The sequence below is a fragment of the Leptosomus discolor genome, chromosome 1 (assembly GCF_034619465.1).
Source record: "Leptosomus discolor isolate bLepDis1 chromosome 1, bLepDis1.hap2, whole genome shotgun sequence".
NCBI lineage: Eukaryota > Metazoa > Chordata > Aves > Leptosomiformes > Leptosomidae > Leptosomus > Leptosomus discolor.
In genome coordinates this window covers 41,530,567-41,556,867 of record NC_141391.1, presented here as the reverse complement: position 1 = coordinate 41,556,867, position 26,301 = coordinate 41,530,567, and the positions used below count along the sequence as shown (strand labels likewise).

Sequence of the window (26,301 nt, the reverse complement as noted above, 5' to 3'; positions counted from 1 at the left end):
AGGAGTGAACTAAAAGAACATTATGTTCCATAATTCAAAGGTTTTATGATCTAGTGCTAAATGTAAAGGTGGAGTAGGATAACAAAAGGGTACAAGTGTGATTCACAATAATAAAAATTTTATTCTTTTTTTGGAGGGTGTGCATTTCCTTTGATTGAAAATTATACGGTCACAAAAAGACTTTATTTTCTGTTGATGTTTACCTGAGATGTTGTTTCTTAGGTATCCTGCCTTATATGCTTCTAATGGGTAGTTGACTGTATCAGAGATCATGCAGCATATTTTAAGTGTCTCAAATGTTAGGAGACCCCATATTTAGGTAAGTCATAGTACCTCACTGCCTGTAGCTGGGGCTCAAACAGCTATATTGTGGATGCCTAACTTTGGGTGTCTGAGCCTAGAGCTGAAACAAAACCTTCAAGTTCATCCTAGGATTTTTCAGTTTTGTTTGGGTTGAGTTTTTTGTTTGTTTGAGGATTTTGTTGTTGTTATTTCCAAATCATATACAGTGAATTTATTAAAGAAACCATGGAAAATTCTACTGGCAGAGGTTAAAGTGTTCTATGGATGCCTAACGTTTTTGAACATCTTTTTTCTGCTATGTGACATCAGATTATGTCCTCAGCAAGACCTGTAACATAACAGCTCACATGGTTGTCACTGAGGGCAGAATTTGATAAGCTTTCAAATGCAGAAATTGAATAAGGACATGAAATGTCAGTATAGGCTAGCAAGAGTGTCTTGTGGGGATAAACAGAAGTGATACATAAAATGTAATTCAGCACCATCTTCGTCAATGACTGAAGAAGCATAGATAAGGATACCTTTATCCTGATTAAAGTCAGCAGACGTTTGCCGTTGACCTTCATAATGCTTCTGGATATCACCCACTCTATTTGACTGAACTGGAAGTTGGCCAAATGTGTGCCAGCGATTCTTTGTTACAATTCCCTTTGTCAGGGGGAGATACACAGACATTACTTAATAGCTTTAAAAAGTTTTCCTCATTTATGATGATTCACCTGATTTGAGCAGAGTAGAATCAAACATTTTAGTGAATTTAGTAGCCTCCGAGGATCTAAAATAAGAATAAGAAAGAGGTTTAATTTTTTTGCATGCATGATGTATCAGATTAATTGTTTCTAGTTGAGGATTAATGAGGCTTCATGGATAGGGCTTGAGTGGATAAGCAGTCAGTGATCTTTGTAGGAAAGGAATGGAAAGTCTTTTATTCCAAAATGTTTCAACAGTGCTGATTCTTTTAAATCAATTTTCTGGGTTTAATACAATGTTGTTTTGAGCTGTTGTAATTCTTATATATTGCAGCACTGTAAACCCTCACAGCCTGGACCTTCCTTTAGAAGATTGGGTATATACACTTGGGTATGTGAAAGTAGCAATCAGGAAATAGCACAAAGTGAAATGGCTGTTACTGCATGTTCTTCAGCATGACAATATACTGCAGATCACAGGGATTTATTGCAAGAGGGGGTTTTTTAGTTGTTTTTTTCTTTTTTTTTTTTTTGAGATGATCTCCACTGTGCTTTTTTTTTTCATTATACTATTCCATTATCAGAAAGACTGAATCCATTAATAACTACCTTTACTCACTAAATAATTTCTTAACATAGAGTAAAATAAATCATTACCTTTTTTTCCATAGTCTTTCTGTTTCCGCTTCTCCCAAAAAAACAACCTGACCTGTACTAAATTTTGTTAGGTTCAGAATCAGAGGCTTTACAAAGATGAAAGCTGCCAAGTATATTTGCTAGCAATTCATTTGTACACTTTTCAATTTACAGAACTGGCCCTCAGTCTCAGTTTTTTAATTTGGTGCTTTAGATGAAATCCTATTTGGGGAAATCAATGAGAGGTTAACCAAGGCCCAGGCAGCTGCAGTGGTTAGAAGTCGACAGCTTTGATTTCATGCCAAAGTGACATTTAAGTTCAGTTTTTCTGTTTCACTTATTCCTCGTTGTCCAGCCTTTTGCTATATCACATGACATTATATTATCCAGCTTTGATACTGGGAGGGGAAAGTTCATATGCTTAACAGAGCATTGCTTGTTACCTAATACTATAATTTTTACAAAGTCAGAAATATCAAATGAAAAAAAAATATACAGCAAAAATAGATATTTAACACAGAATTTCTGACAAGGTTCCAGCTGCTATGCCTGTTGCTCTGACACCCTTCACTGCTGCTGATTTAAATCGGGTTAGTGATTAAATCATATCACTGGTGGAGGGTAAAAGGCCAAAGATGAATTTATACAACACAAAATGATACATACAAAAATACATTATTCACACTGACTGTATAAAAAAATAATGTGGGCCAGCTCATGTTTCCCACAAAATTTCTTTACCTTTTTTGTGTTAAAAACATTTTAGGATGTTCTTCATGAATTAATATGGTGATTAAACTGAATGTTAACAACAAATTTAAGACAGTTAATGTAACATGATGTAAATTTCCCTCTTCTATCTACTACTGGATTTAAGTGGAGGGAAAGAAGAAAACCTAAAATAAATAAAGACAGTTGTCATCTATAATATTATCTACATATAGCCATGTGAATAGGTCATTATTATATAGATTATTACTCATATAAAAGCTAGTATGCAGAGATCAGTTAAGAAAGTGTCCCAGGAAGTCACCAATAGGCCTGATAACAGAACCCAGATTTTCTGTGAGACTTCCAGTGCCCATATCCGTTTTACCATGTAAATGCAGCCTCCAGATGTTTGTGGTACTGAAAACCAGGCACTTTAAACAATGTGTAGCAGAATAGCATTTGGTAGTATTACAGAGACAGAAAGCAAAGGCTAAAGGGACAAAAATTAGAGATCATGATGCTGGGAGAAGGTGGAAGTGATGGGTGCCTGCTTTTAGCAAATATCTTTTACTACCTGCATGAAGGACCCTGACAGATGCGCTGCACAATACTCATTGCAGCCATGGGTTATGAAATGTAGCTTTGTGCTACATATAGTTTGATAACACTGTTCCATTACAGATACAACTAACATTGAAGGTTCTTTCAGGGAACCTCTTATGTCATGCTTTCATTTTATTAAAGTTGGCTGAATCTTTCCTGCTGGAAGTAGGACTGAAGGAAGAGTAGGTGTTTGATCTTGCTTTGATTAAAGTCAATGAAAAATTGGTTTTGAGTTTAACAGCACGAGTTCAGCCTATAGAAAGAAACCATTAAGCCCTTCCAGCACTTTTAGGTATTTCCAAAGTGAAATGGGAATTTAGAAAGTGAAAGCTTACAATTTTTTTACCTAAATTTCCTTTTTGCTAGACATTCATTAAGCAACCAGGGATTGCTTTGGCATGCCATTATTCACTGTAAGTTTGGAGTTTAATGGAATGAAAAGCCAGGAGCAGTAAATTAGATCATCTATCTGTACTTCATACTATACTTTGAGTATTACCTCAATATTAATCCCAGAACATAAGGCCATAGTGTGGTTTTCAAATGGTGGCCTATAAACTGCTAGTGACCAACTGTTTTAAAAAAGTATGCAAAGGATAAGTAAGAAAACCCTAAGAGGTTGTTAGTTATATTAATATTGAAATTGTTTGTTGTAACTCCAGATGGCCATGTCTTTTCTGTATTGTCAAAGGAAGTAACCACAGAAATGAAGTACAGTATCAGCAAGTAGTGTTTCTTCGGTTTTTGGGGTTGGGGTTTGGCTTTTTTTTTTATGAACATAACAAATCTCAAATTTACCTATGGGATTTCTTCCCTAAATTTCCTTTGAGGTGTCTTCTTCAGCCAGCTGGAGTAATTTTTTTTTTAAAAAATACCCTAATAATTTTAAGTTAGCTTCCAGAATTTTTTATTTTTTATGAGAACAGAGTTTACATTCATGTAAGTGGAGAACTGTTTATATTTATCAAAGTAATAAGTACTTGCCGTGAGAATTTATTTTTAATCTATTGTTGGAAGTAGAACTAAAAATTCAAAAGACTATAAAAACAGTGAGAGAGCAAACTCCCAGACGAAGACTGGTGTTTAAAGAGGTTAGCATCTAAGCTGTAGAAGGCAATTCAAAAGAAAAACGAAATAAATTACTCTATATCTTTGATGCTGGAGGGACCGTAAGTACCTATGTTTTTTTGGGTAAAGTTTATATACCTAAAAATCTTTCAATTTGGATGCACAGAGGCAACACTCAAATTGGCTGAAGTAAGTATTTTGTTGTCAGACTTGTGAATTCCAAGTATGCTTAAGCACAAAGTGGTCACCCCTGTGAACGATCCCTGTGAGAAGATATATCATCCAGCAAGTGGATTTTAGGAATGCATAGCATGTGCTGACCAGGCTGAGTACAGCATGAAGCACCAGCCATAAGTGTTTGTGCTTGGAGACAGATGAAGGCAGAGCCAACCTGCAATATAGGATTCTGTAACAGTGGTGTGCAGCATTCTGTTGGGAGCATGTGTCATGACCTGTCACATCCTGATCATAGTGCACATATTTGTTCTTTGCATGGGCAGAATTAAAGTTTAGAACCTATTATATTATTCAGTGAAGTCATATTGGGTGATGAAATTGGCATCACAGACACTTAGTGCCTTTCCTTGAGACTAGTGCAGTTTCTGTATGGCAGGAAACCCGAGATTTGTAGTGTGGGAAAAGCGAGAGAACTCAAAAAAAACAAATTCTGGTACATGTGTGCTCTTCATTTTCCGGGTTCAGTTCAAATACAGTTATTTGCTCAAATATTTTAATGCAAAAGCAGTTTTAAAAGAAAGAATCTAGGGCAAAAATTCAGGTTGCTAACATGTAATATACCTCCCATTTTTTTTTTTTTTTAAAAAAAAGTAAAAGAAAAAGAAAAATATTTTTTGTGAACAAATGCATAGAAATTAAAGGAGAAATGGATTAAGTTTTAAACTGTAGTGTCACAGAGATTCTTAGCTCAACATTGCTACCGACTGGTGCTATTTAACATCTTTGTCAGTAACATAGACAGTGGGATTGAGTGCACCCTCAGCAAGTTTGCCAGTGACACCAAGCTGTGTAGTGTGGTCGACATGCTGGAGGGAAGGGATACCATAGAGAAGGACCTTGACAAGCTTGAGAGGTGGGCTTGTGCAAACCTCATGAAGTTCAACAAGACCAAGTGAAACGTTCTGCACATGAGTCGGGTTAATCCCAAGCATAGATTCAGGCTGGGTGATGAGCGGATTGAGAGCAGCCCTGCAGAAAAGGACTTGGGGGTGTTGGTGGATGAAAAACTGGGCATGAGGAAGCAATGTGTGCTTGCAGCCCAGAAAGCCAATCGTATCCTGGACTGCATCAAGACAAGCGTGGCCATCAGGTCAAGGGAGGTGATTCTCCCCCTCCACTCTGGTGAGACCCCACCTGGAGTATTGTGTTCAGCTCTGGAGTCCTCAGCAAAAGAAAGACATGGAGCTAGTTGAGTGGGCTCAGAAGAGGACCACAAAGATGATCAGGGGGCTGGAGCACCTCACATATGAGGACAGGTTGAGAGAGTTGGGGTTGTTCAGCTGAGAAGAGAAGGCTCTGGGGAGATCTTCCAGTACTTAAAGGGGGCCTACAGGAAAGATGGGAAGAGACTCTTTATCAGTGAGTGTAGTGATAGGACAAGGGGTAATGTCTGTAAACTGAAAGATGGGAGATTTAGATTAGATATTAGGAAGAATTTCTTTACTGTGAGATTGGTGAGACACCGGAACAGGTTGCCCAGAGAGGTTGTGGGTGCCAGGTTAGATGGGACTTTGAGCAAGCTGATCTAGTGGAAGGTGTTTCTGCCCATGGCAGGGGGATTGGAACCAGATGATCTTTAAGGTCCCTTCCAACGCAAACCATTCTATGATTCTGTGATCAAGTCCAGAAAAGAAAAATGCAACTATTGGATGTTTCCTATTGATCAGCATAGCTCTTCTCCTTCATGACTAGCTCTATCTGCCTGTCCCAGCACACAGTTGCAAATTCCATTCCAAGAAGCTTAATATATTTCAGAATTTAGGTGTGAAGCTTCTTCATGAAGTCTGCCTTGAGAATAGCTACCTAGACACCTAAAGTTCTTTATGGGTCCTTACAGAGATCTATGGAATATTTAGAAAGAAATTTCTCATTTGTCAGGTTAGAAATTTCTTTTGTAGTGCTACTTAAGGATGTGGAAACATGGCATTAGGAAGCTTTTGAACAAAACAAAATAAAAAGATGAGACATGAACACAGGAATTATTTTTGTATTTAAAGAGCCTAAAATCTCTGGATTGAACATACTCCCCAACAAACATTTAATTATTATGTAATAAGTAATACTGACTTTGAAATTTATTTGACAAGTTGAAATAAAGAACTAATCATTCTAAAGATTCTTTTACACTTCTATTGAGTGACTAGATTGAGACTTACAACTGATTGAAAATTACTAAGTACGTGACCCTGCCCCAAATATTTATCCTAATACTGCAGTGTTCAGAGGGCCTGAAGTCATTGTCTGCACATTATGTGCGACTTCCATTAGGTCAATGGCAATATTTCACACCTTGTATAATGAGACTTAGGGTGCATGGCTCAAATTCTTCATATATTTTTTTAAATATTGTGTTATCATGTGATACTTCGTGATTCTTTCGCTTGGAAATAGCTGCTTCCTTATTCTATTTGTACAGGTCATGCTGTGTGATCCACAAAGATTCTGTTGTCTTTGCTTCTGTGAGGAAAATATAACATATTTTATTGTGAAACCAAAATACAGCTCATCACCCCACATATGATGCACTCTGTATTGCAAGTGTTAATGAAGCTACGTTTATAAACAGTGGTAGGATATGTTGAAAGATGGACTGCTGCCTGGACTCTCTCTGAAACAAATTATTGAACCCCAGAATGCTAGCATGAAATCCATGACAGCTTTACCATGATTTTTGTAAAATGTCAAATTATGCCTGAAGAAAGAGGGACAGATGTAACTCATAAGCATAGTAGAAACAGATGAATTGCAAGGTCAAATTTTATTCTGGAGTACAGCACTAAGATTGATTTTTATTTCCTTTTTTCATGTTTTCATCTCCAACTGAAGATTAAAAAATAATGAAATTAAGTTTTCAAGTTTATGCATGAGTGTCCATAGAGTGGAAGGGCCTTCTCAGAAGTCTCTCTTTTTTTCTCAGGATTTGGAAGTATAGCTTTTTTTTGGCTATATCAATGAAAATGACTTAGGAGAGTGAAACTTCTGGGAACAGTGAGCATCTGTAATTTTGAAGGAAAGGAATTCATGACCAATTTTCATGCAAGTTTTCATGTGCAAAATTTAGACTCATACAGAATAAATTTAAAGCAGCTTTATCAACCTTCTCTCTCTTGAAAAACAAAATCTGTAAAAATTGTATCGGCTGCATAAGGAGTATCACAGCAAAAAAAACCCCACCATTATATTTAACCCATTAATATAAGAGTAGGTAATGAACTAAGTTATCGCCATCTGATACTTCTGGAAGCTTAGATTAAATGAGCTGATCTCCATTTAGGTCCCAGAAAATAAGACATTCTTACTGCCCTTTTGTTTGTTTCTGGCAACCACTGCCAGCCCAAGTGAGTGAATTCAGGGACTCAAATACTCCATCCTTCGGATCTCATTTCAGGAATGCTGAATCTGATGCTTGATCCATCTGTTCAGGGCTTGCCACAGAATCTGGATAAGGAGTAAGACTCAAGGACAGCTTTTCAAATCACTTGATCTATCAGCTGTTCTTGAACCAAAAGCAATCAAAGGAATTGCCTTACAATTGCAGGATGTCTGAGCATGGAAGGAGATTGCTTGGGATTTCAGGTGTTGTATTGTTCTGTGTGGCTATTTTCTTATCCACTACATTTCCGAAACTAAGGATGGGCTCCCTCTTTCCTACCTTTGTCTACCTAAGACATATTTTATATTCTAATGTAGTTATGACAGGCTTTCACTATAGTAGGTGTAAATTTTCAGAGAATATTTCTTTTCTTCTTCAGTAAGTTCTCAAAGATAACTGAAGTGAGGTGGTCCAGGAACATACTCATTTCCAGCACAAAGTTCAGATTTCAAATGTCTAAGGTCAGATGAATCTCAACCTGAAAAATGAACTCAAAACCATAAACAGTAAATGCAGGGTAGCTGATTTATTCCAGAGTTGCTGTGTTTGTTGCTGAAAGTGAGAGCTAGGTATAGAAGTAGCAAAAAACCCGAACCAAACCAATTACTAGCCTCTAAGCCTATTTTAAAATGAAGTAAACATATGGTTTGAAAAGATGTACTGCTAGAGATTATATGATAGAATTTCTGGTGTCATAGATGTTATTTATTGACGTTTCTAATTTGTCAGTCATTGAATCATAGATTAGTTTGAGTTGTAAGAGATCTTTAAAGATCATCTAATCCAACTCACCTGAGCAAGGACATCTTCAACTGCATCAGGTTGCTCAAAGCCCTGTCCAACCTGACCTTGAATGTTTTCAGGGTGGGGCATCTACAACCTCTCCAGGCAACCTGTTCCAATGTTTCACCACCCACATTGTATAAAATGTCTTCCTTATGTCTAGTCTAAATATACCTTCTATTAGTTTAAGACCATTACCCCTTCTTCTATCACAATAGGCCCTACTAAAAAGTCTGACCCCATCTTTCTTATTAGGCCCCCTTTAAGTATTGAAAGGCCGCAATAAGGTCTCCCTGGAGCCTTCTCCAGGCTGAACCCCAGCCTTCTCAACCTTTCCTCATAGGAGACATGTTCCATCCCCCTGATCATTTTTCTGGCCCGTCTCTGGACCGACTCCAACAGGTCCATGCTTTTCCTCTACTGAGGGCTCCACAGCTGGATGCAGTACTCCAGGTGGGGTCTCACCAGTGTGGAGAAGAGGGGGAGAATCAGCTCCTTCAACCTCCTGGCCACACTTCTCTTGATGCAGCTCAACATGTGGTTGGCCTTCTGGGCTGTGAACACACACTGCTGGCTCATGCCCAGTTTTTCATCCACTGGTACCCCCAAGTCGTTTTCTGCAGGGCTGATCTCAATCCCTTCCTCCCCCAGCCTGTATTGATATCAGGGTGTGCCCTGACCTAGGTGCAGGACCTTACACTTGGCCTTGTTAAACCTCGTGAGGTTCACGCAGGCTGACATCTCAAGCTGGGATGCATCATGACTCTGGGATGTATCTTGTCAGGTCCCATAGACTTATGTTTGTTCAGGTTCCCTAGGTGGTCATATACCTGATCTTCTCTTACAGTGGGAGGAACTTTGCTCACCCTGTCTCTCTCTGGCAGACCATCCACTTGAGAAATTTGGGAAGAGATGTTGCTAGTGAAGACTGAGGCAAAAATCTGTTAAGAACTCAGCTTTCTCCTTGTCCATTGTTACCAGTTTATCAGTAGTGTTAATCATGGGGGGTACGCTTTCTTTGGCCTTCCTTTTCTGGTTGACATACCTATGTGTCAACATTATTCTTTTCATCCCTTGCCAAGTTCAGGTCCAGTAATGCCTTGGCTTTCCTGATCCCATCCCTACACAACAGGCAGTGTCCCTGTACTCTTCCCGGGATACCTGTCCCTGCTTCCACTGCCTGTGTATTTCCTTCTTGCCCTTTAGTCTGACCATCAGGTCTCAACTCAGCCATGGTGCTCTCCTGCCCTGCTTTCCTGATTTCTTACACCTGGGGATAGAGAGCTCTTGCACTCAGGACTTAATGCTTCTACAGTGTATTCATCCATGGGGTTTGTGAAGTCTGCTTCCAGTCTAGATTGTTCAATATCAGAAAGATATTGAAATATTGGATGTGTTGACAAAAATGGAAAAAAAAAGAGTCCTGGCATTAAAGGAAAGTTCAATATAAATAAGTATGTATAGCTTGAACTAAATGGATATGCAAAATATAGCCCCTATAAAGGCTTTTTTTTGGACATCTTTGGAAGGTAGAATTATTTAACTTTTTTTACAAACAGGCTTTTACTCAATAATTTATATACAGAAAGGTTTTTAAATTAATGTCACTGAAGATATCAGTACAATAGATGTTGATATTTTTTAATTGGCTTATGTAAATGTTCCAGAAAAAAAGTCATTGAAAGTATCAGTTCTTCAGATATCTGAAATCAGATTAGACAAAATTCTCAAGAATGTCTTGTGGGAAATAATTCCATCCAGAAGAAGAAGAGCTATATGGCTGTATTTATTTGCTTATTATTCTGTGGTGCTTAAAATCCAAAATCTATATCTTATATTTGAATCTCAGCCAAGAAATAAAACTGCTGTGAGAACTAAAAACCACATCACATTTCATTCCAAGTCAGAATATTAACTGTCCCTTAAAGAGCAATTTAGGGTCTTTACTCAGTCCATTTGTGATCGGTTTTTTTTGAAATGTTACTTGCCAAAACGTTGCATATGGCATTCTCCAGACATTAAATGTCTACATAGAAAAAATTTCAGAATTTCTGTAAGTTATTGAATGGTAATTGGTGGAATGTCTCCTGTTATTTTACATTGGTAAATGTCATCATGTATGTTGTTTTCTTTCGGGTCTGTTGCTGGGGTAAATGTAGCATACATTCACATGTCTGTAAGGCAAATCCGTGTCTTACATTGTGTCTACATGTGTCTGTCTTACATTGTGTCTGACTGTGATTTTTGGAGTAATGTGTGAGCACTGGAACAGGCTGCCCAGAGAGGTTGTGGAGTCTTCTTCTCTGGAGACATTCAAAACACTCCTGGACATGTTTCTGTGTGATCTACTCTAGGTGCTCCTGCTCCGACATGGGAGTTGAACTAGATGATCTTTCGAGATCCCTTCCAACCCCTAACATTCTGTGATGCTGTGATTCCGTGACTAAGATTCAGAAAAATAGTATCTATACTTTTTAAACTGTTGTCGTGGTGTTACTCTTTATATGATAAACTTTTGAAGTTACAAATAGTAACCTCTGTAACTTTAATTACTCCTCCCATTGGTCCAGAGTTAAGTGTAGTTTAATCTTTGTAATCAACTCCCCTTAACAAGTGAGTCACACATTTTGTATCACTTGAGAGCTGAGTGTTCTCAAGTGTAGCCTGAATATGAAGCCACCACATAAATCTAGTCCAGCTGGACTACAGTAAGACTAATTTTTTCCTCAAATTAGTGCACAACATTTTTGCATGATTTCAGGAAAAAAAAAAAAAAAAAAAAAAAAAAAAAGTTTTAGTAAAAATAAAAATAAATTATTTGCTTTGGTTTTCTTTCAGTTTAGAATTATTTTTTAAAGATACTGACCATGCCTGTAGTGTTATTTGAAAGAGTGTACCATGGTCAGCTATGTGGCTCTGACACTGAGTAGTTCATGTCAACAGCACTTATGCTTGAAGCCCTGTGTGGCAGATCTGGTTGCAGAGAGATTGTTCAAACTGTCTAGAACCGACCCAAAAGGTAATATGGCAAGATGAATGATCAGGGTTCTAGCACTGGAAGTTGCTTGTATTTAGCAAAATAGTTTACCTAGTAATATACAAAGACATTGTTATTCAACATGATAAATGGTTATAAATACTTGAATAACAATTATATTGAACTACTATCAATACTTAATAAATAATTGCAAAATTAAACATAGGTTAAGCCTTTGATAATTTGCATTTGGCAGGGGTTTTTGGGGTTTTTTGGTTGGTGGTTTTTTTTTTGTTTGTTTGTTTGGTTGTTTTTTTTTTTTGCCTCAGGTATGTGTATCTGTACTACTCAGCCCACGTACATTTAATTTCTTTTACAAGTTCAGCCTTCCAGAGGTACTTATGTCTGGCCATTTACTGAAGAGGAGAATTAGGCAACTAGTCTTCTACCTTAAGTAAGAAAGGCTGAATACAGAAACTAGGTTGTTTTTTTTTTAATTCCCTTTCAGAGTGTTCTCATAATCCAGACCATTCTGTTACACAGGGAACTATAGCTCACTGCCTTGACAATACACAGAAAGTAATTTTTGCAGAAGCTAGAAGTAGGACGACTCCCGTGCAGTAATGTATTCAGCACCTTGTAAGAAAACCTCATTCCAAGCACACTAATTATCAACCAGATCATGTAAATACATTTGTCTGATTCCCTCACTATAGCTGCAAACTGTAGTCACCTATCTAAGCAGTTAGTGCTGGCCTAATATGTTGGCAGATGGCACGCTGGTCCTTTTCCAGCAGAGTCTGCCAGATCACATGGCTACCACCCACTCCCTTCCTCTTTCCCCCACCTTGCACCTCCTGTATCTTTTTAGTACCCTTGCATCTCCCCAGAGCTCTTGGAAGGTGGTATATTTAAAGAAAGGACAACTTCATGTTCCAGGAGATTTTAAAACCGTAGGCAACTATGGTTCAGCTGGCATGCTGAAGTTTGTAAGAGCATCTGTCTATAAAGTATTCTGACTCTACTTCTTACTGATCTCTGTCAGAGGCTTTAAGGGGAAGCTTGCAGTTCTTGTTCTAGAAACTAAAAAAAAAAAACCAAAAAAACGACAAAAAAACACCCTACAACAAAAACCCAAAGAACACTTTTAAAGAAATCCTTCAAGTATTTGAAACTCGATAGGAAATATATTTTGCTGGTACCAAAAAAGACAGCTGCAAGGCTACTACTCTGTCACCTTCTCTCTCCTGCTCATCATGATTTATTCAAAGAACTTGTACCCTCAACAGAAAATTCAGAGGACTCTTTTCAGGATGAAGACTCTGGAAATAAAGACTCTTTAATATCTGAAGTAAGAGTAACACTTTTTGTGTCCAAAAGTGAATTATAAAATCTGAAAGTTAAAGTAATGAGCATCACCAAAACCGAAAAGAAGACATTTCAACTGTTTGTGTGTTAAAGAGATCTTTATTTTTAAGAGTATTTACCACCTATTAAAAAACTTTTTGGGCTCTCGAATGTAATGACACAATTTTTGTAGGTAGAATAGGCTTGGTGTTTTTACATTTGAGCTTATGGTGCACCTAAACTTCATCCACTATTTGCATGAAAAATGTATCATTACATGAAGGTAATTAGGTATCTGTCATTGCCAGATGCTGTTCCCTTTTAAAGATGGTGACATTTCAGCATTGAATTAAGACTGGATTTGGATAAGGAGTTACAACAGACCCTGTCTCTGCTACTGCTTTATCATAAAGCATACTGTACCTAAATAATTGTAGTTTTCTTCATGCCATTTGCAAGGAGTGCTGTTTAGGGTGGAAAACAAGACTCAGAATTCTTGAGGAAAGCTGGTACTTTAAAGCTGGCACAAATTAAAGCTGCAGTGATGACTGAAAGTTGGCAGAGATAGACTATGGAGTAGTTTGCTCCAGCGTGTCTATCCCTGCACGACTGGCTTCATTATCGGCCAGCAAGCAAAGGAATGAAAGCAAAGACGTAGTAATTAGAGCAATAATCTTATCTCTCTTTACATGGAAGTTTTCAGTGAATAAAAAGAAGAAATCATATGAAAAATGAGATGATCGCTGCTTTGGTGAATTCCTGTATTTAAATGCATGTTGCCTGACCAGGTGGGGTTCATCATAGAGAAGAGCTTCTGACTTACTTTTTTTGCACTTCAGTGAAACCCAAGTTCTTGCAAGCTTGTTATATTTTCTGTGTCTATGGAAGCAGAGATCAAAGAAATATTCTTCATCACCTCTATGCTCCATTTGAAAGTTGATGAGCTATAAAATATCTTTTTGCTTTCGTTGGTCTCCGCAGCAGTTCCTTAGCTGCATATTTGCTTCATGTGACATTAACAATTCCTATAGGCAATGTTTTAAATCCCAGAGAATTTCTTTGAAATAAGATACCCAAAATGCAGGGATCGTGATTTTTTTTTTTTGGATATATGGAGTTGTTTCTTGTGGTGTTTTTTTTTTAACCACATGTAAGTGACTAAAACGTGGCAGACAGAAGACTGGAATGAGTCAGTAACAGATCTATTGACTTAGTATTTCCAGTTTTCATATATCAAATCCAAAAGACACTTGCATGGTTCTGCTTATGTAGTCTCAAGTTATTACATATGTCTCAGTCATTTTCTGACAATTTCCACTGCTGTCGTAAAATTGTTAGTGATATGTAGAGTGGTTATAATAGTATTTTCAAAAATAGTTAATGGCTTTGATTTTAGTTGTTGATTTTTGATTTTTAAGCCGGGGTTTTTTTTGTTTTTGTTTTTTTTTTTTTTTGAGTGACTGTGATGTAGTACTATATTTTCACAGGTGCATAGACAGTAAAGATAATACCTAAAGGGGAAAATCCTATAAACTGTAAGCTGTTGCCTTCGCGCCACACCCTCTTGTCTTGTGGTCACTGCTAGGTCTTTGGATTTCTAACCATTTTCTGATTGCAGCTCCCTTCCTGAACAGCTTTGTCTGCACCTTCATGATGCAGGTGAAATCCAGGCCTTCATCCTAACTCCAAACTGTGACTTTTTTAGACTAGATGTTGAGTTTGGGAGGGATTTCCTCGTATCACTGCAGTTCTAGCTGAGTTATGGTACCTCAGTAATAGATTTTCGGATATTGTTGAAAAAGAAATTAATGCATGAATTTGCTTTTAGCTCTGTTTCTCTGAAAACAACAACTACAGAAAAGTGTAGTGAGTGCAGTAATACACACTTATAAAACACAGTTTCACCAGATCCATCACAGGATGTTAAGAAAGTTTGCTGTTTGACATATCTTTATTAAAATGCAAATTCTGGCATTTTCCCAAGCTGGCAAGTCCTTTCCACTCAACAGTGTGAAGCAATAAAACCCACACAACTGTATTCAGAGAGGTTGTAATATTGCCAGGGCAATTTGCTAAAAACAGTAAAATTTCAAACTTGGATGAAGAAAAATTATCAGAAGATTCTAAAAGGAAAGAAAATCATAATCTGGCTTCCAGTGTTGTCATTCTTCTACCTTCCTTACTCCTCAGCCAGTATTTGCTCTGTATTTTAACTATATTGACCTGCATGCTTTGCAATCACATTTCAGAACAAAATGACTGAAATAACATCCTAAACATATTTGACAACAGCTTATCAGTATAAGCATTCATATATATTTGAATATGATTTACAGAAATTGAAAGAAATTCTACAGTTAAATTGTGAACTAAATGAAGAAAAAAGGAGAAACATTTCAGTAAAAAGGAACTGTGTTTGACTAATGGGGTGGGCACTGAGGTATTCAGCATACTATATGGACGAGAGTAATGTGTAGTGTATTGAATTACGTTCCCTTTGATCGACTAATATGTTAGCAAATCCTTTTTTTTTTTTTTACATGCAACCGACAGAATTGGCTTAAGACCATTTAACAAGCAGTTTAATATTCAAAGAAATTTACTATCATTAAATAACTACCAAAATCAGAGCGTGACACCAGTGTGAAAAGTTATACAGTTAGAGAATATCTAGCAAGTCTTGAAGAAATGAGATTATATTTAGCATAAGTAAAGACAGAGGAATAGTTACTGCTCAGAAGGCCTCTATTTTATAAAGGAGTGATACAGATCTACTTAGATCAGAAATACTTAATGCTTCTTAGCCTGTACATGGAGGGGTACAGTACTGCAAAGGAAAAGGAAATTAGTCCTCAGTCCTGGGATTATGTGCTACGATAAGATATAAAGTAGTGCTAACTAATTATAGGTAAAACACGGCTAAATTCGTTGATATGCTCTGATGCAATTTAGGCAGAGAAGTCAAAATATTAGTATAATGCTAGATTCAACCAAAGCCGTTAAAATCTTGTTTAATGACAGAACAGAAATATTAGAGCTCTTTTGTAGGATACATTTGTTACAAGGCATGCTGGATTGTTTAAAAAAGATTACAGACCTGCCCTTGCTTTTTTTCTGATTTATTTTAGAACCAGATAGTTGCGGGATTTACAGTTGTCAACACGGGAACTATTGGACTCTCAGCAAACTGTTCTGAAAATGGAGGCTGAATAGAAGGACTACTGTTTCTAGTTAAGACTAAAAGGACGAAATGAGTAGAGTCTTGGCTGTGTCTCTCTTGGCAAAGAGCCAAACAGGATTCTGAAAGAGTTTGGATGACGCATGATAAAAAAGAAGTCATGTTTTAACTAAACATGTAACATGTGAAAGGATTATCCTATCTCTCCAGTGACTGCTTTTAAATTTTCACAGCCAGAGAAGACAGACAGAGAAAGAGGATGATTTAAGGGTTTAGATCTTTATTTCATCCAAAACAAATGGGACTTTCACTTTAGTGGAAGGGCTAAACTTTCATAAGCAACAGCTTAATATTGAGGGTGAAATAAATCACTGCAATTTTAATAATTGGAAACTAGCAGATGAAAAGAACTGTTGCAGACTTCACCTAATTAAAAAAAAAAAAAAGAATACCCTAAAAATTTCCCCATAAGGTCCAAAATATTTAACAGACATTAAAAGTCGCAACTCATTAGATTATTGTAAATTGGTCTGTATGAGTACTGGAGACTGTATTTCATGGTCATTTCCACCTTCAGGAAAACATAACACATACCCTTGAATAAATGTGCTGTTAAAATCTCAGAAAATTGAATAATTCAGCATTAAGCTGGTTTGATAAAGCAGTCTGATGGTTTGATAATGGAATTTAATTTCCATTTTCAGGACAGTGGTCATCAATATAGTCTACAAATATATAGATTTAAAGTATAAAGTAATCTTTATGAGGTAGGCTCAATGTTTTAAGATGTCTAAAATACAAATTATAGACAGAAATCTAAGACATTAGTATTGTGAGACAAAGCCAAGTAGTGGCAGATTAACCTTCCTTGCCATGGAAGATTGCACTTGGCATACATAATGACTGGGTTTCTAGAACCAGAACAAAAAAGTATTTGAAAACCCACTTGCGTAAAATGTGAAGTCTGATCATCACATGATAAGTCTGCAAAACACAGTGACTGATCAGGTATACAAAGCTATGTTGTTAGGAAATAAAATAAGCTGTTTCCTAGACAATGGGTGTGGAAACCAAAGGAAAAGAAAAGCAAGACAATTAATCCCTAATTGGCATTAATATGTCAGATCCTAAGAATTTTTTAAGGTGTTTAAAGTAGAAATATAAGCTATAGTTTCAAGTCTTTCTCTACTGGAAAATAAAACTGAGCATTCAATTGCTCTCACTTTTATCAAGGCTCCAGACTTTTCATTCCAAGCTGCATGTTTCTAAAATTCACGCATCTTTCAAAAGCTGACAAAACAACAGAATTAATCAAGACTGATATGCCCTCATTTCAGCTAGTTACTTATAATCCATCAAAAATATTTATGTAAAGATTGAATTAGCTTAAAGGACATTCTAAAAAGTTACAATTGACCATGTGCGTGGACTCCCGAAGTTTAAAAATTTATTCGTATATAGATTTGTATATATTCCCAAGCATACACACACTTTTTTTTTTTTTTAATTCCACTTTTTGGAGGCAATATGATACTTTTGGTAATTTTATTAAATCTGTTATAGTTTTATTATTCTTTTATAGTTCTTTAAAGCTATTACAAAGTAGTGGTCCTTTATATTTATTGTTTTATGACATGAACAAAGCAAACTTCAGTTTTGAGTGTTGTAGTTCTTTTTTGAAGTCCACGCCCATGTTCCTCATTCAGTCCCTTACTCAGTTTGAGTTTTATTTTTACTACCTCCCTAGTTCTCAACACAAGAAATGAAGTTGCTTTTTAATATTACAGTCTTAGGGACATAAAAATATAAGAAGCGTTCTGAAGAACCGTGTATTTTTCCTAGAATGTAACTGTTAGTTTGTGCACAAATACTAATCATGCTTCTTCTTAAGAGCCATATATGCAGTAACTTAATTTTGTTTATATCTACTTTTCAAGTATACTGTACGGAATACTGCCAGTAGGAGATTCCACTATCAGTTTCTGTCATCATTCATGTTTGGAAATCAGGTGGTTTTCTTCTTCCTCCTCTATAGTCACCAAAATAGCTACTGCCTATTCCTATGACTTTTTTTTTTTTTTTTTTTTTTCCCATTTTTTTAATGGGTTACATTTTTATTCTATTTTACTTTAAATTATTTTTGTTCTTTTTAATTCACATTTCTGTTTTCTTTTTTGTTTGTTCATCTCAGAGATATTAGGACTTGTGTCATGAATATATCTTCCACAAGAACAGAAAAAGTTTTACCATTTTCCAATCAACTCATTGCTTTGTATTTATAAGGATATTTGCAGGTATTTTTTATGCCTCCCTTTCCATAAACCAGCAGAAAGTTTGTGGACTGTTATCACAAAGTATATATTGGTCTCAAGAAACTGAGAAAAGTCGGTAGGAAGTATAGAACATTTTAATGTTTTAGTTTGGAACAGTTTAGCTGTACAGGAAGGCAATGAGCTTTATTATGAAGGTTAAATAAGAATAAAGCTTTAAAAAGAAACCCTCTCTTAATCAGTATTTTTCCAGATGATAAAAAGAAAGCCGAAGTGATGAAATTGACAAATGTAGCATATAATGGTCCTTCTTGGAGCGGTACTACAGGGGCCTCATTAGTAGACATTTTAGTACAATCATTTTTACCCCTGTGGCTGTCACTTCAGACTACTCAGAAAAGGTGGCTGTAGGAGCTAATCACAGCGATGCCTTTCTCAATTTTATTTTCCTTGTAAAAATGAGGCACAAGAGAGCTAGTAAGTTCTAATTGAAATCAGAATTATCATTGCCATGAACGCATGCTGTTTCTGTAGGGTATGTTTGTGCCAGTGGAAAATTTCCTTTTTCCCCATAATAAGTTTGGGGGCTTTAGACTTAAATGTAAAGTTGTGCTGAAGTCAGGATTAGCACACGTTTTATTCTGCTATTTTCAATAGCATTTCCATCTTGCTGAACAGAAGTAGAGTTGTCTGTTTATGTTTAACATTACTAACTGGTTGATATGGGGAGGGGCAGACTTCAAGGAGGTGTGCCATTTGCATTGCACTTTAAAGTTTAAATGGGCTCTGTCTGGCATGTAATTCCTTATCCTTCAATATTCCTCCGTTTCTCTTACAAAAATAATTGTAAGTCCCATTTGCTGCTTGCACTTTAATTGCCACCTTGAGAGATACTGAGAGATCTCCATTGCTCAAAAAGATGTGTAGGACCAAAGCAAAGTATTAACTCTATTTGAAGGTGGGGGAAAAAAAATCTACATTTTGTACATCTTCAGAGAAGTATCCTCCTATAATGGTCCATCATGCAGATACCAGAAAAAAAAAAAGAAAAAGATTCCTGAAATTCCATTCTTCCCACCATTGAGTTTATATGACAGTATATAATCACTTACTCTACATTCAAAAATATCTCAGCCCTGTTTCTCTTGGAAAATATAAATTTGTTATGAAAGCAAAACCGAGTAAGGAAAAAATGGTTTAGAAAGTTTTGAGCTCCATTGAAGACATCTTTTCATCTCTGTTCATGTCCTAGAACTTTCTAGTTTTGGAGGACATTCTAGTTTTGAAGGACTGACACATCTGTATCCTAAAAGGAAGGTAAAAGAAAGAATCCCATCTTACTGTATGAGTAACAGATGAAATCTAAAGAAATCTTGAATAGTTTCTCTGTGAAAGAGGATGATGCTGCAGAGAAAAGGAGATGAGTCTTTGTGAAAACATAGGTTAGATAAATTGAACCTTGCTTTGGTTTTAGTACAGCCTTTTTGTGATTAAGAAAATGAAGGCTAGACCTCAAATACATTTCCACCCAATATTTTTTGTGTCTGTTTAATCCAGTTTTATCTGTCTTCTAATGTCTGAAAATGTGACTTAGAAGTCACAAAGCTTTTATACCATGTTTTTATTACTTCTGGAGTGAAGAGTTGTATGTTGCTGCAACAAACATCTGAAAGTAAACGGAAACCACATGATTATTCTTAAAGAACTTAGAAACCAGAAAACCTTTCAGTAAGTTAATGAACTGTGACTTTCTGATAAAAGGGTAAAGAATCTGCTATGGCACAGCAGTTAAGTGTCATTGCTATCAAGCAAAAGCATGCTTAAAAAAATGAGAAAACTTAAGAACAGAAATTCTGACACTATGCCATCAGCAAAACCAATATTCACTCTATGCGGTTTTTGCTAAGGCTAACAGTTGAAGAGAAAGGGTGAAGCTGTTCTTCAGTGAAAGTTGCTTTCAGAGTTATAACTAAATGTAGACCTTTTAGACGCCAGCTATAACGTGGGTACTCTATCCATGATCTCCCCATCTCTGGCCAAGGAAATAAAATTATGGAGGAATAACTGGGATAGAACAGACGTTTTTTGAGTGCTTCTAGTTATCCAGAGTGCTACTGAGGCAACAATAATCAGGGAGTGTGAAAACAGGTAGCTATAATGGAAACTATTTTTCAACTTTAACTGAAGCAGGTGCTATCACATACTTTTTGTGATACTGACTTCTGTGGAGGTAAGCATCAGGAGATATTAACCCAAGAGGTTATACTGACTGAGGTGAAATTAAGGTCAACAGAAGTACAATAAATCTTTATGTTTCGTGAACGTACAAGTCCAAGTGCAGATATTCTGAATGGTTTTATTTGTGACTAGCAGAACTATCTTTTTTTTTAGGAGGCAACAATATTGTCATAATGATTTCCTAGTGTTTTACGGATTTTGGGGGACCTGAAAGAAGTAACACTAAAGCTGATGTCTATAGGGATAAACACAGCTTCCAGAACAACTGCTGTAATTGAGATGTAATTGTGTGCCTAATCTATCTGGACAAAACATCTTAGCTAACTGAAAGGAAATCACATAAATTAAATTTGTTTATGAATTCTGGACTTCTTAACTAATCTGCTGTATAATTTTATAACTGCTGTATATTTATAAGTAGAAACATTCTGTCATTAAAAAAAATTTTATAAGTGTCTAACTATTTAAATATGACTAAAGGTCTCAAAAAGTATAAAGGCAGTACTGATTACTTAAAAAAATGATATAAAGGCCTATGCATGGTGACAATTTTATATCAACAGCATTTTATTAATAAAGCATTAAGAATGGAAAATTCAGTTTTAAGGCATGGGAGGAACAAGAGGGAGTGCTTTTGTTACTGTTAGACTTTGATGGTTTTAATAGTTTTAAGCAAGATTTAAGTCAGAGATAGAAATAGGAAAAGATACTGTAAACAAGAGATAAGTCAGTACTTCAGGAGTTAGGAATGAAAGACAGAAAGAATTCATTATCTCTTTTTACATCAGTATAAGACAAGTACCAGAAAATGATCCAAAAGATGTAGGAATAGCCTGTGGGCTGAGGAAGCTTTGGAGGTCATAGAAGGAGCTGGAGTGAAGAAATCAACACAGAAACCTGCTAATACTGTTTCACTTTTATTGATAGTATGGATGATAGTGTCAGTGCTGAACTGCCTTTGTAGTCAGTTGTCTGAGTTTTGTTTCTGAAAAACTAGATAGACTTCAGAGTAGTTTGGTTCATTTATCCGGCTAAACAATTGTCTGGTTCCTTCACTCAGTGCAAGGAAAGTAGCCTTTGTAGTTTTTTTCCATTTGAGATCTAAGCCTTGTATCGTGGTACACTCTTATTATCCTTTCATCCTCTGTTCTTCTATGAAGATTGACATTTTAAGCAGTTCTGTTACGGATAATAAATTACGTTTCCCACTGCCTCCTTGCCCCAAATCTTATTGTCCATGTGCTATCCTGAAAGCATGAATAACTAAGAAGGCAAGTACTAAAATATTGGTAAGAATTGATTACAAAATTATTTTAGAGGAAGAATCTACATCATTTACAGATGTAAATCTTTAAGACCAAAATGTTTTTTTTGACTTTCCTTTTAGTTTTTTGTATTAAATTGTTCTTTTTTACAGAATAACAGAAAATGATGAAATGTCATCAGTATTATATTTCTGTGAAGTTTTTAAAGAAAAATTCATGTTGTCACAGCAATTTATATTTACATATAGCAGTGTCATGTTAAAGATATGGGGCACAGATACCACGAGCATTGCATTGGAGGAGCCACAGATTCTTGCCACATTCTTGTTCCCCAGTTGTGTTTGGTGTCTCTTCGTGTGGTTGATTTTTGCATGTTTAAACACTTTTGTAAGTAAGGCAAACCTCAATGTAGGCTCACATACAAGATTTCAACGAATTTTTTTCCCTCACCTAATATTTCTCACTGGAAGAATGTTCAACTGAGCAGTTTGGGAGTATCCTTTATCCAAAAGAGTAGATATTTCCTTTGTTCTCTTTTTTAGTTTCAAGGCAAATAATGTTAACAAATTATACTTGTATCACACACCCATAAATATCAGGAAAGGCTCTGTAGTTCGTAGCAATTCCATTTTGTTTCAGAGACTAAGTATCTAGAGTCATTCCCCAACCTTTGGATAAACAACCATCTATTAGAAACCACAGTGTGTAATGTGTATTATTAATGATGCTCTCATAGAGCTGTCTCTCTCAGAAAAAAAAAAAGAATTCTCAGTTGTTAGAATCACATTCAGAGTGAAGGAAGGGAGAGTAGCAAAGGACAAAGAGCCAGACTCCACACTACAACTCTATATTCTGTTAATGCAGATGTTGTAATTCATCTTTCGAGTCGATTACCCCGCTGGTGGCTTATGGGGAGAGCACAGACATTAATATTTCCAATAAACCTGATCGTAGTCAGATGAAACTTGAAACAGTTTTCAAGCAGGAAAGGAAATTAGGTCAGGAGAAATAGCCACTACAAATTAACGAGCCCACTGATAGCCTCACCATTAGCATCACTATTTCCATAAACTATTCCAATGATGTAGAATTAAATATCAGACACTATTTCGCTGAATAAGGAAAAATAAAATAAATATGTCTAATTTTTTTTCTTTCTTTTTTTTTAACACTGAAAAGTTTGCTGCCACAGCAAGTGGAGTATAGATTTTAAAAATCGTTTTATATGAGGGTTTTGGTGTGGTTCCTTTTTTTCTTCTTCTATGCTTTTCAATACACTAAAGCATTTATTCTGTAGAGAATTAATTGCAGATCTGTCTCATAGAAGTGTTACTGTATGATATCGGAGGTATCCAAAAAGAGACAACCCGGGGGGGGGGGGGGGGGGGCGGCACGCAGGGAGGAGATTTAACTATGTGTATATAAATCAATCTATTCTATAAAACTAATTATCTAACAATGATTTTATTTGAGAATGTGAGAGCGATGGGAGAACCATATTCTCTCTCTCTCTTGCTCTACTATTAAAAAGCATCTATGTATCTACAAAATAAATAGTAGTAATGTGTGTGTGTGTCTGCATGTATGCTTTTATGTGTGTACACATGCAGTGACTTCCTAATGTCACAAGTGATTGCTCATACACTGATAAGTCATCTCAGGCCTAGATAAATGAATCCTAATGCTCCCTATGTCTGATGTATATATGTACACAGTGCACATATGAAGTATACTCATATAGGTCAGAACAATAGGCATTATTACCTTTGCTTTTCATGTATTTCTAAGGTGATTACTTTAGAATCATTTTGCACAGAAAGGAGAAGAAAAATACTGCAAATCCATGGAATTTCCTAAAGACCACATTACCCTGTAAGAAAATAACAGTCAGGTGGAAAAGCTGTATGTGGCACATTACTTCTTGCTTTACTGTGATGAAACTTTAAGCATTTAGAAAATTTTGTAAAAGTCCTATGAAAGTTTAGAATGTAAACATAACATTGCAACTGAATATAGGCAGATCTCTATATACTATATAGTTAAGAGAATAGTGTGATAGGAATGTGATGGGGGAAGACTCCAATGCCAGCCTCCTTCAAGCTTCAAGATAAGTCTTGACTGGATCCACTGGATTCGTTAGCAATGCACATTGCCAGTACTTAGCACTTAATCACTATCAATCATCCATAACAAGCTTATCTTAAATTAGTTTCAAGTGTACAATGCCATTGAAATGATGCTGGTTTAGTTCATACTGATAGCTGTAATCCATCAATCCAGAGAACAATTTGAGAGGGAAGGCCAGAACACAGTCTGCTACCTTCTTTCCTCCCCATCCTTTCCCATAAAACACTATGGATGTTCTGTGCTCTTCTGCCTCCTCCCCAAAAGAAAATTGGGCAATCTCATCTTCTCTTGACATTTATTTTTGGGATGAGGGCTTGTTCTGATTTTGTATATTCTGCAGGATTATTCTGATTCCATCAGACACCTTGCCTGCCTGCTCTGCAGGATTATTTTGGTTTTACCAGACATCGTTCTTGCCTACTCTGCATCCTCAGTTCTTATCTTGCAGAGTTTAATACTTGCAAATTTTTATGCATCCTGTTTGTGCCACTATATCACAACCCCATCTGCTCCTTTGCAATTAACACTATTATTTATGTATTAAAGCTGAGCTGCATGGCAAGATGTTATTACTGGTTTTACAATGTTAAAATATGCTTATATACTGTACCTGGTTATGCTATTTTAGTGTACCTATGTCTGTGTTCCAGGCAAGTAAATACTAATTTTCTTGGTTAGTAGGCTTCTAATTACTTCATGTAACAGGTCTCATTTTTGGCCACAGAAAAACCAAATAGTGGTTTGGAGGCAAGAATATTTTAAAATAGTCTGAAACTCAATCCTATATGTGCCTCATTTAAAGGTTAAATCTCTAGTAAACTTCTAATTTAACTCAATTTGTATTAAGAAGGAATGCCTCAATACAGCTTACTCAAGTTTAAAGAGGACTTATGTGGTGTATTTAGCAGACAGACTGAACTAATCCTACAGGAGAATACCGAGATATTAATGTTCTGAAAACTTAGACAGATATGAACTTTATTCACCACGTTAGCCATGAAGTATAGATGGCAATCACTGAGTTTAAAACAGGACCCTAATCAAAATCATGAAAGTCTGCCTTAATCACAAAGTAGTAAGAATTTTGACAATCACAAAACTATTCTGAATATGTCAACAAAAACTCTGTTAACACATTTTTTCTGTACTTTTTCATAATATCTATTAAACAAAAGGACTAAATTTCAATTTCCACAGATAATTTACTTGAAAAATTGAGAAAAAGACTGGGAAAAATGTTGTCATTAGAAGAAATGGGTACACTGCTACTAAAAGGAAGAACATGCTGAATCTCTTGTAGCATTTTGGAAAACCTTACAGAAATTGTGTGCATAAGTTAACTGTGTGTGCATAGGAGACCACTTAAAATCACTCGAGGCAGCTAAGCTGCAGATCCCCTTTGGCTGTTACTGTGTTTGGCTATACTAGTATGTAATATCTGCACACAGATATTCAAGCTGATTGGTTTTTTTTTTGGTTTGTTTGGTTTGGTTTTTGTTTTTTTTTGTTTGTTTGTTTGGTTGGTTTTTTACAACTTAACTTTGGGCACACACAGGTTTTCTTTCTCATTTCTATTCCACTTCCCTCCCTCCCTTCCTTCCTCTCTCTTTTTCTTGCAATATGATAGATGTATAGAGTGTAGTCTTTTCATTTTTTTTATTAGTGTGGATAACTTGTAAGGGCTTTCACAGGAACACAGGTTGAAATGAGCAGCTAACAGTACTGTACATCAAGATTCAGAACAGAAAATTAGATATTTTAGTTCCAAATTATGCAGACTGAAACTTGGAAGTCAATTGCAAGTCAGGTTAGAAAAGCTAAAGGTATTTTAGAAAAGTGTTCAAAGTGTCTCTGCACGTTTTGTGTCCAAAGTGGAGCCTGTTCAGTACACAATGAATGCTTGACTTGCCAACCACTTCCTGATCTGTGATACTCTGCTGCTCATTGTAGGAGAACATATTTATGACATCACTTCTTAGGGGCAGCCCGATCCAGGCTGCTCACATTCTTCAAGTTGGTTTTCATACTCAACTAAGTGACAGAAACCCTCAGAGGATTTTCCTGCTATGCTTTTGCACTATTTCAGGTTACAAATTATTTAACATCTTTGAACCTCAGTTTGCAGATAGGTAAAATAAAAGCTTAGAATCATAATTAATTTCATTGCAACACTGAAATGCCCATATGGAAAATCGTTGGAAAATTTTGCGAAACAAGGGTGTCAATCAGAGCTTGGAATCATAAATGGTTTTTCATCATATTCCAAGGCCAACCGGGAAGGAAAGAGATATTGGCCTTCCCAATATGCCAAGTGGCATGGGGAATATGAAAGAGCTATCTGCTTGACCAGCAAACTACATGAGACTTATGGTTTCATAACCAAGTAAACTCAAAAATATTTATAATTATTATTCTTATAGCATGTTTATACTTTAAGGAAATCTAAACATCCTTGTATTATAGAGATCTGTCACATATTGGAGAACTGGCTTAATT

General features: G+C 36.2%; 1 protein-coding gene across 1 annotated transcript in view; it reads left to right on the top strand.

The window, feature by feature from the left end:
- PCDH9 (protocadherin 9) overlaps positions 1 to 26,301 on the top strand; it is a 712,583-nt gene that overhangs the window by 317,821 nt on the left and 368,461 nt on the right. The gene's annotated exons all lie outside the window — the stretch shown is intronic.